At 42.7% G+C, this 10,789-nt stretch overlaps 1 pseudogene; it reads left to right on the forward strand.

The window, feature by feature from the left end:
- Positions 1-4,681: 4,681 nt before the first annotated feature.
- LOC143389968 (C->U-editing enzyme APOBEC-1 pseudogene) lies at positions 4,682-8,458 on the forward strand (annotated as a pseudogene).
- The last annotated feature ends 2,331 nt before the right edge of the window (positions 8,459-10,789 follow it).

Raw genomic sequence — 10,789 nt, forward strand, 5'->3', positions numbered from 1 at the left:
CTGAATCCACACCAGACAAACCTCTGTAACCTTCACTTCAATGGCAACTTTGTCTGGTAATACAAGGTGTGGCCCAAATCTAAGCACCCATCCCTCTGGTAAGTTAGGCTGTCTCTTCCCCTCCATGCTCCCTAACAGGGAGCATGTTAAGAGGTGTGTGCTAAAGTACACTTAACCACTATTTCTGGATTTTCTGTTCCTGTGTTGACTGAGGGTAGAGGCCCAGTTCGGTGACTTAATAAATGCATGATATTGTCCCAGTCTTTTTATTTTTTATTTAGAAACAAGGTCTCACTAAGTTGCCTAGTCTGGCCTTGACTTGGAATCCTCCTTCCTCAGCCCTCCAAGGTGTGCTGGGATTACAGCACATGCAACATGAAACCCAAAGCACTTTTGTACAAAGATGTTACCCATTGCTTACCGCAGAAATGCAAAAACAAAAACATGGTAAGGTTTTTTTTTTTTGTTTTGTTTTGTTGTTTGGTGCTGGGGATGGCACCCAGGGCCTCATGCATAGCAGGCAAATGCTCTATCACTGACATATACCCCCCAGTCTCCTGAGATATTACTTCTTAATTGGCCTAGTAAAAATTAGAAAATTAGATCATGCCAAGCACTGATGAAGATGGAGAAAAATAAGACCATCAAGCCTTATTGTGGCAACATAGATGGAGTTCAACTGCTGGGGAGAGTGGCTGGTCTTACCTGCTCAGGTCCATCTCATGTCAGTAGTTCTGTTCCTGGCCGTCTGTTCCTAGATATCTCTCTAAAGAAATTCTCATTCAAGCTCCTAGTCCATGTTTGAGAATATTTATCTGAGAGTTATTTGTCACAACAGAAAGTTGAAGGTAATCTTGGGTTCCATACTTTGGGGAACAGATGTATTAAATGTGGGAGATGCCCACAGTGAAGCACTCTGAGGCACTAGAAAGTAATGTATGTAGCAACATAGAGGAATGTTACAAACAGTGCTGAAAGAAGAAAAAAATGATATCAAACATATTAATAGATGCCTTTGAGAAAATACCAGGTTATATACAAATAAACGATATGTGATGTGCAGGATGGTTCGTCTTCCTCTCTGTTTCCACATGAAATTGTGCCAGATATTATTAGGTGCATCTTCCTCAAACCAGTTTCCAGCCCTGAGTTTTCCTCTTTCCTTCCCCCCACCTTTCTTTTTTGTACCAGGAATTGAACTCAGGGGCGCTTAACTACTGAGCCACATCCACAGCCCTATTTTGTATTTTTTCTAGAGATAGGGTCTCACTGAGTTGCTTAGCACCTCACTTTTTGCTGAGACTGGCTTTGAACTCATTATCCTCCTGCCTCAGCCTCCCAAGATGCTGGATTACAGGCATGCGCCCCCACGCCTGGCCTTTTTGTTTGTTGTTGTGGTGGTGGTGGTGATACTGGGTATTGAACCCAGGGACATTACCAGTGAACTATGTCCTCAGTTCTTTTTATTTTTTATTTTGAAATAAAGTCTTGCTAAATGCCCAGGCTGGCTTTGAACTTGCAATCCTCCTTCCTGAGACCTCCAAAGTGCTGGGATTACAGGCACATGTGCCCCATCTGAGTTATCTTCCTCACACAAGGACCAGACATCTAGATGTCCATATTCTCAGCTCCCCACACTCAACCTTGAACATGAAAGACCATAAACAGGGACTCCAAACAGAGCTGTCACCAAGTTCCTATGCTTTACCCACCTTACCACAACCTGTGCCTGTTGCAGATGTCACACTGGGAAAGGCTAGGCCTTGGTTCTTTCTTCCTAGAAGCTAGGTCTGTAGTGAGAACTGCCCTGAGGCTCCAGGCCTGAGCCTAGGTCATAGCCAACTGCAGGAGAGTGGCGCTGGGACTCCCCAAGCTCCAACACTATCTGGAGATCCCATAGGTTGATTGTTCAGGCTTCAAGACTCTCACCCTACCACTTTAGATGTCAATCACAAGCTCAGAGTAGTTTATCTGAGTTGGAGACAGCTGTAGACTGGGGTTCCCACACCCCCTCCTTGGGTTTTAGTGACTCAGAACTCAAGGAAGTACTTATTTACATTTACTGGTTTATTGTAAGGATATTGCAAAGAAAACTGGGGTTAATACCAGATGAAGAGGTACACAGGGCAAGGTACAGAGGAGGGACAGAGCCGTCTCTGTACCTTCTTCAGGTACACCACCCTGCAAGAACCTCCATGTGTTCAGTTATTGGAAGCTCTCTGAATCCTGTTCATTTTGATTTTATGGAGACTTCATTACATAGGCTTGTATGATTAAATCATTGACTATTGGCAATCAATTCAACCTTCAGCCCTAAACTTGGGAGATGGGACTGAAAGCCCCAAACCTCTAATACTGCCTTGAGTCTTTCTGGTGACCACCTCCACCCTGAAATCACCTAGGGACTACAGCCTATAGGCAGGCATCTCATTAGCATACAAGATACTTATCAGTTTGGAAATTCCAAGGATTTTAAGAGTTCAATGTCAGGAAATGGGCAAAGACCAAATGTACACAGTATTTCACAACATCATAGGGCACAGGGGTAGGATTTGACCTTAGAGAGGGTGCACACCACATAGGACTTTGCAGGCTACTGAAAAGACAATGACTTTTATTCTATCATAGAGAATTTAAAAAGTGGAGTGACAAGTCAGGCATGGTGAATGCCTACAATTCCAGCTGAGGCTGAGCAGAAGGACCACAAGTTTGATGCCAGCCTGGACAAATTAGCAAGACATTATTTCAAAAATTAAAAACGGGCTAGGAAAATATAACTCAGGGGTAGAGTGCTTGTCCAGAATATGCAAAAATGAAACAAGAATATACAGCAAGGTCATGGGTTCAATCCCCAATACTCCAAGAACAAAAATTTAAAAGGGTTAAAAAGTGGAGTGACAGGAGCTGGGTGATAGTGAAACTCAATGGTAGAACTCTTGCCTACCATATGCAAGGCCCTGGGTTGATCCTCAGAACAGCAAAACAAAACAAAAAAAACATAAAGCGCTGGTGGCGCAAACCTGTACTCCCAGCGGCTCAGGAGGCTGAGTCAGGAGGATCACGAGTTCAAAGCCAGCCTTAACAACAGTGAGGTGCTAAGCAACTCATTGAGACTTTGTCCCTAAATAAAATACAAAACAGGGCTGGGGATATGGCTCACTGGTCGAATGCCCTGAGTTCAATTCCCAATAACCCCCAAACAAACAAAAAACATAAAGCAACATAATCTGACCTCTTATAAAAAGAGAAAGAATGGGGGCTGGGGATGTGGCTCAAGCAGTAGCACGCTCACCTGGCATGTGTGCGGCCCGGGTTCGATCCTCAGCACCACATACAAAGATGTTGTGTTCACCGAAAACTGAAAAATAAATATTTAAAAAAAAAAAGAAAAAGAGAAAGAATGTAGGGAACAAAAATATAAGGAGACCTGGCCAGGCGTGGTGGCACACAGCTGTAATCCTAGCAGCTAGGGAGGCTGAGGCAGGAGGATACAAGTTCAAAGCCAGCCTTAACAAAAGTAAGGCACTAAGCAACTCAGTGAGACCCTGTCTCTAAATAAAAAATACTAAGTTCAATCCCTAGTACCAAAGAGAGAGAGAGAGAGAGAGAGAGAGAGAGAGAGAGAGAGAGAGAGAGAGTGGGGGTACCTATTAGGAAGTCATTGCAACAATCCAGGAGGGAGAGAGAGGATGGTGGCTTGGTGGCAGAGGTAACATAGCAGGTGTGCCAAAAGGAGGCTATGGAGCAACTTGGTCCATATACTGGTAGGAGCACAAAATGGCATCGCCATTTTGGGAAACCAGCACTGTTTAATGAAAATATCCCAGTCAGGCATGATGGTATATGCCTGTAACTCCAGCTGCTGTGAAGGCTGAAGCAGTTGTAAAGGAAATTTGAGGCCAGCATGGGTAATTTTGTGAAACCTTATTTCAAAATAAGAAATAAAAAGGGCTGGGGATGTTACTCAGTGGTAGTGATAGACCCAACCTGATCTTTTCTTAAAATTGGGAGCCATCTCGCCACAAAGCCATGAAAAGCTAATTTTGGCTTTACTATAAATTACTGCAAATTCTGAACCTGCTTTGAATGCCTGCCCGTGCCTTGAACTCACCCATGCCTGGCTCTCTGACCAGATAACAGCCCTCTCTGAAACTTTAGTGATGCCTCACAAATCTTGGCCTTTCCTGGCCAGATAACTACCCTCTCTGAGGCTCTAATGACCTTCATAAATTCTGATGTTGGGGCCAGCAAAAATGTAAACTACCATTTGTGTTATGCTAGTCAGAGTTCTGTTATCTGTAACCCCCCTTTGTATAACTTTCTGGTCTATAAAGCTGGGCTGCAGGAAAGCTGTGGGTGCTATCTTGTTCCTGGTTTTGGGAGGGAGAGGCAGCCCGGCCCGTCAAAATAATAAACTTGCTTTAATTTGATTTTAATTGGAGTCAGTGGTCTTTTCTTGTGTCCTTGTCTAACAGTAGAGCACCCCTGGGTTCAATTCCCTGTACTGAAATAAATTAAATATCTCCCAGCTCTATGACCCAGCAGTTCCAACTCCTAGGTGTCTTACTCAAGACAAGTGAAAGCCTATGTTCACAAAAAGAATTTGTACAGAGTGATCGCGGTAGTGCTAGCCATACCAACTATATCTGGGAACATTAGGGTTGGTGAGCAGCATGTTCTTATGGAGACTTTCCACAATAGCCTGGAGCTGTATTTCACAGTACAGTAGGTCATGTTTGTCATGATGGCCCTCAGTCTCTAAACAAAAAGAAATTATGTTAGGGGGCTGGGATTGTGGCTCAGCGGTCAAGCGTTCGTTCGCCTAGCGCTGGCGGGACCCAGGTTTGATCCTCAGCACTACATAAAAATAAAGGCATTGTGTTGTGTCCATCTGCACCTAAAAAATAAATATTAAAAATTATGAAAAAAAAAAGAAATTGTGTTAGGTGCCATAATGTACACTTGTAATCCCAGCAACTGGGGAGGCTGGGGTAGGAAGATCTTGAGTTCAAAGCCAGCTTCAGCAACTTAGCAAGGCCCTAAGCAACTTAGTGATACGTTGTCTCAAAAAATAAAATAATGGGGTTGGGGTTGTGGCTCAGCAGTAGCGCACTTGAGGCACTGGGTTCGATTCTCAGCACCACATGCAAATAAGTGAAAATAAAAGTCCATCAACTATTTTTAAAAATATTTTAATTAATTAATTAATTAAAATGGGCTGGGGGATGTGGCTCAGTGGTTAAGCACCCCTGGGTTCAAGTCCCAGTACCAAAGGGTGGTGGGGAGAGAGGGGGAGAGAGAGAGAAATTACATTCTGAGCCCTATTTTTTTTTGTGTGTGTGGTACTGGGGATTGAACCCAGGGCCTTGTGCACAGGAGGTGAGCACTGTACTAAATGAGCTATAGCCTCAGCCTAACCCCCCATTTTAAAAAAAATATATTTTTAGTTGTAGATGGACACAATACCTTTATTTTATTTATTTTTATGTGGTGCTGAGGATCAAACCAGTGCCTCACACATGCAAGGCAAATGCTTTACCACTGAGCTACAACTCCAGCCCCAGAGCCCTATTTTAGAGAGCAGAGGAGTATGCAATTTATCATTCAAAGTTCAACAACTGGAAGTGATGAGAGGAATAAGAGGAGAGTTGAATAGTATTGAGACTGCAAGAATTACTAGTTATATGCATTTGTTAGAAATTAAACTTCTAACAAGAGTATGCAGTGAAGGCCCGAGGACAACTACTGGAGCATAATTCAGTCTGGGTGGTCCACATATGGTATTAGTAATGTACTTACAGGCCTAGACCTTGGGCCAGAAGTCATTTTTAGCTTATGTGTACGGGTATACCAGGTGCAGAACAAAGGTGACTGTCACTCTACCTTTCTTCTTTTGAGGACACAGTGTTGAGCTGGGATCACTAATAAAATCATTTGTTCTGTGAGCTCAGACATCCTAATGAGTATTATCCCTTCACACCAGCACCTGGGGAGGAAATGAATGTATTTGAATAAACCTGCTTTCATTCAACATTCCTAGATTGTCTCTTTGACACTTCAGTCAATTAAAACTGCACACAAAATCCAGAAGCTTCATTAAAGTTAAGTGATAAAAAGGGATATGGCTGGGGATGTGGCTCAAGCGGTAGCACATTCGCCTGGCATGTGCGGGGTGCTGGGTTCGATCCTCAGCACCACATAAAAATAAAATAAAGATGTGTGTCCACCAAAAACTAAAAAATAAATATTAAAAAATTCTCTCTCTCTCTCTCTCTAAAAAAAAAGGGGGGGGGATAGGCATGTGGCTCAGTGGTAGCGCCGTTTGTCTACCATGTGTGAGGCCCTGTTTGGGGGGGGGGAAGACTTTCATAAATTTAAGCCATAAAGTTGGGTTCTTTTTTTAAATATTTATTTTTTAGTTATAGGTGGACACAATACCTTTATTTTTATGTGGTGCTGAGGATTGAACCCAGTGCCTCATGCATGCCAGGCGAGCACTCTACCTTTGAGCCACAACCCAGCCCTAAAGTTGGACTCTTAATGTGAAAATTGTGTGCTTCATCCTTTCTTTGTGTAACTGTAAAATTAATCTCTTTTTTTGCTTTGACTTCCAGGAACCTCGCAGATAACCCCATTCAAAATATTGTTATTTAGGTCCCACCTCAGAGGCCATGCTTCTTTCCCTGCCATTTTTTAGCTTTTGGCTTCCTGTTAACTGTAGCCATGGGCCATACATTTCAATTTCACTGGAGCATGACTTTCTCCAGTTTTGGGGCATAGACAAGGTGCCTTCACCCCACACATTCCAACCTGTGCCTTTTATCTTGAAGAAAATTCTCCAAGATCGAGAGGCAGCAGCAACCACTGGGGTCTCCCAAGATTTTATGCTACAAGAAGGAGCTGGGTGTCCATGAGAATGTGCTTCGACTTCTCTCAGACTAAGGTCCTTCAACTGGTGATGACACTCTGAGGAGGAGAATTGAACCCTGGGAATTTGAAGTCATCTTTGACACCAGAGAACTTCACAAAGAGAACTGTCTGCTTTACAAAATCAAATGGGGCACAAGCCACAAGATCTAGCGAAACTCTGGCAAAAACACCACCAATGTTGAAGTGAATTTTATAGAAAAATTTACTGCAGAAAGATATTTTTGCCCATCCATCAGCTGTTCGATCACCTGGTTCTTGTTCTGGAGTCCTTGTTGGGAATGTTCCAAGGCTATCAGAATTTGTGAGTCAACATCCTAATATGACTCTGGTTATTTATTTATTTATTTATTTATTTATTTATTTTTCTCTATTATAATTTACATTTGTGTTCTTAAAAGTTTATTTTGATTGCTTGTCTGGTAATCAACTAACATGCAAGTATAAATGTTTAACTGATAAAATGCAAACTTTATCACATATTCTCAAGAAGTTTTAGAACCAAAAACTTCTTAAGACACCTGTCTTAAAACATGTTGTGTGTAAACTATTTCTTTCTTTTAAAAGAGTTTCTAGTTAGAGAAAGATTAAAAACAGATATATAGACCTTCAGTGTATTATCTTGTTGCTATAACTGAATTCCACAAACTGGGTAATTTTTAAAGAATAAAGGTTTATTCAGCTCATGATTCTGGAGGTCCAAAGTTGATGGGTCATATTTGGTGAAAGCCTTCTAGCTGGAAGGACTCTGCAGAATCCCAGGGCAGTGCAAGGTATCACAAGGAGAGACAGAATGTCCTAACTCAGGCCTCTCTTTTCCTCTCCCTATAAAGCCACAATCCTATTGGGTTTGGGCCCCACTCTTCCAGCCGCATTTAATCTTAATTATTTCCCAAAGATCTCACCTCCAATACTACAAAGTTTCTACCCTCTTAATATCTCTTAAAAAATGGGGATAAATTTTTTAAAATGTTTTTATTTGTGTATTATAGTCGTATGTATCAGCAGGGTTCACTTTGACATATTCATTCATGCATGTAATATAATTTGCTCCATTTCCATCCCCACTGCTTCTGTTTTCCCTCCCGACTCTGGTTATTTATATAGTACAGTGTTTTCAGCACATGGATCAGCAAAACCAGCAAGGACTTAACGACCTCATTAACAGTGGTGTAACTGTCCAGATTATGACAGACTCAGAGTATTGTTACTGTTGAAGAAATTTCACCAACTACTCACTAAAGAAGAAACTCACTGGCCAAAATATTCTCTTGATGGGCCATGCACTGGCTCTCCACTGCATCATTCTAAGTCTTTACCTTGCTTAAAGATTTCCAGGAGATGTCAAAATCAGCTTACATTTTTCATCCTTACTCTTCAAAATTGCTATTACCAGACAATTCCACCCAATATCCTTTTAGCTACAGGGCTGATAACAGCCTTCTGTGACTTGGAGATGAATAGCATGATTCCTGTATGTACTGTTTTAAGAACAAGCAAAGGTGACACACCAAGAAGTGAGTACCATTAAGAATCTAGAAATTGGGGCTGGGTATGAAGCTTAGTGGCAGAGCACTTGGCATATACAAGGCTCTGGGATTGATCTGCAGCACTGGAGAAAAAAAAGAGAAGAATACAGAAATGTTCGGAAGCAGCATTATCATGAATTGTTTAACTTCCTGCCATATTCCAAATTACCCTAAAACTTCATATCTTTTGTTTTAAACTTTGTATCTTAAAGCAATAAATATTTATTATCACAAAAATATTGTTACTTATTCTTCTTTTAAAAATATTATTTTTTAGTTGTAGTTGAACATAATACCTTCATTTTATTTATTTATATTTTTATGTGGTGCTGAGGATCAAACCCAGAACCTCGCACGTGCTAGGGGAGCACTCTACCATTGAGTCACAATCACAGCCCCTTGTTATTTATTCTTTAATTATGTGGATATGCAATTCTGAAAAAGAATCAAATTGCAGCCTAAATTTAACAAATTAGTTCATTACACAATTCTTACTATAATAGTTTTTATTCCTTGTGAAATGAATGTCTCAAAACTTTTCAGAAAAATTGAAAAAACATAAAGGCAAAGAAGAAAACCTATGGGATTTTATTATCCCTATGTAACCATGTGTTTTTCTTCTTTTCATTCTTTTTTTTTTTTTTTCCAAATTCAGTTTCTATTCCTGTGTTCCCCGGTCTGATACAGTAACTTTCTTGGTCCTATTTGCTTCCTCATTCTTTTCAGAAACTTTTTTCTTTGTTTATTTCTGTTTCTCTTTTGTTGGCATTACACGTAGTTGTTCTTTGGCCACACCACAGTCCTGTCCCAGCAGTGGGAACTATCTGGACAAGGGGACTGGCAAGTGGCTGGACTAGATTATCTGCACCCCACAGGGCTTTGCATCTTTTCCTTTCTCCCTGGTTCCTTGAGAACTGAGAACTGCCACCCTAGAGGTTATCTCAAAATAGTGGCGGTACTGGCTTTGTTGTCTTCTCTTCACGTGGACGCCGGCGGGGCGGGCGGGCCCTGCCCCTCACCCGCAGGTGCTTGAGAGAGCGGGGAGAGGCAAGGCCACAGACACCTCCGCCAGGGTTCCGTGGACTGTTCAGCCCCGGCCATCTCTAGAGATGAGAAAGCTAACAGGAAGGACAGGCTCTTGCCTCACACCTGCTCTGTGGCAGATCCGGAACCCCAGCACAGATGCAGACGGTACTCCAGTCCAGGGCACTTCCCCTATACTTGCTGGTGCCTCAGAGTTCAGAGCTCCATGGCTCCACAAACGTGGCAGGAGTGGCAGCCCACAGGGCCGCTTGGAAACCCCAGAGAGTCCTGAAACTCTCACCCACCAAGTAGCTGGGCTAGCAAGGGTTTATTCATTCATTCAACAAATATGAATGTGCAGCTGGTGCTGGGGTCAGGATAAGACCAGAGATGGCCGTGAGGGGATAGACTGAGGAACACAGGGAAGGGCTCTGTAGCTCTGCCCCTTCTTGGCCGGGATTAGCTTTCATGTGGCAGACCTGGGGATACATCCCAGAGCCCCTGACTTATTTCATGGCTACACTTGACCAATCTTCTGAGACATCTTCAAAGCCAGTAGTAGCTCAGCTGACCTGCTATGGAAGAGAGCTAGTGGAAGCTGCAAAAAAGATATGGTTTTTCCACATTCCATCTCCACCTGGTCAGGGCACTTGGCAGGCTCTGAGATGGGGAGGGCTTCCTGCGCTGGGGCTTTGCCATCTTGGGACAGACCCTGAAGACTGCCTGACATCCCCTAGGAGTTAGCCATGATTGTGCCTGGAAGAGAATGTGGTCTGGCAGCCAGGGGTAAATAGGAGAGAGAGCGAGCACCAAACTATAGTGAGGGGGGCCTTCTTGGGAAGATGACACATGCCAAGCCTTACCTGCAGCTAAGTGTGACCTTGCCTCTTCTGTCCCTCCTGACCAGGGATGGAATGAGAGTAGGGTCAGCACTTAATAGCTGAAGTTTAAAAGCAGCCATCTTGGCCTGGGGTTTTGGCTCAGTGGTAGAGCACTTGCCTAGCATGTGTGAGGCACTGGGTTTGATCCTTAGCACCACATAAAAAAATAAAGTTGTAAAATCTAAAAAAAAAAAAAAAAGAAAGAAAAGAGCAGGCATCTCACTTGGGATTGTTTTCCTGAGGAACAAAGTGCTGCCTCAGGAATGGAGACCTAAGACTGCCGGGACATGTTTCTATAATTGATCTGCAGTAGGATAGGACTGGCAAAGAAGGCCAGACTACTGGGGCTCTCTGAAGGATGAATAAGGGCATGGTTTTTCCACAGGAGTCCAGGCTGTGCAAGGAATGCCTGGGAAGGAACACTTATTT

Source organism: Callospermophilus lateralis, unplaced genomic scaffold, assembly GCF_048772815.1.
Source record: "Callospermophilus lateralis isolate mCalLat2 unplaced genomic scaffold, mCalLat2.hap1 Scaffold_129, whole genome shotgun sequence".
In the NCBI taxonomy this organism is placed as follows: domain Eukaryota; kingdom Metazoa; phylum Chordata; class Mammalia; order Rodentia; family Sciuridae; genus Callospermophilus; species Callospermophilus lateralis.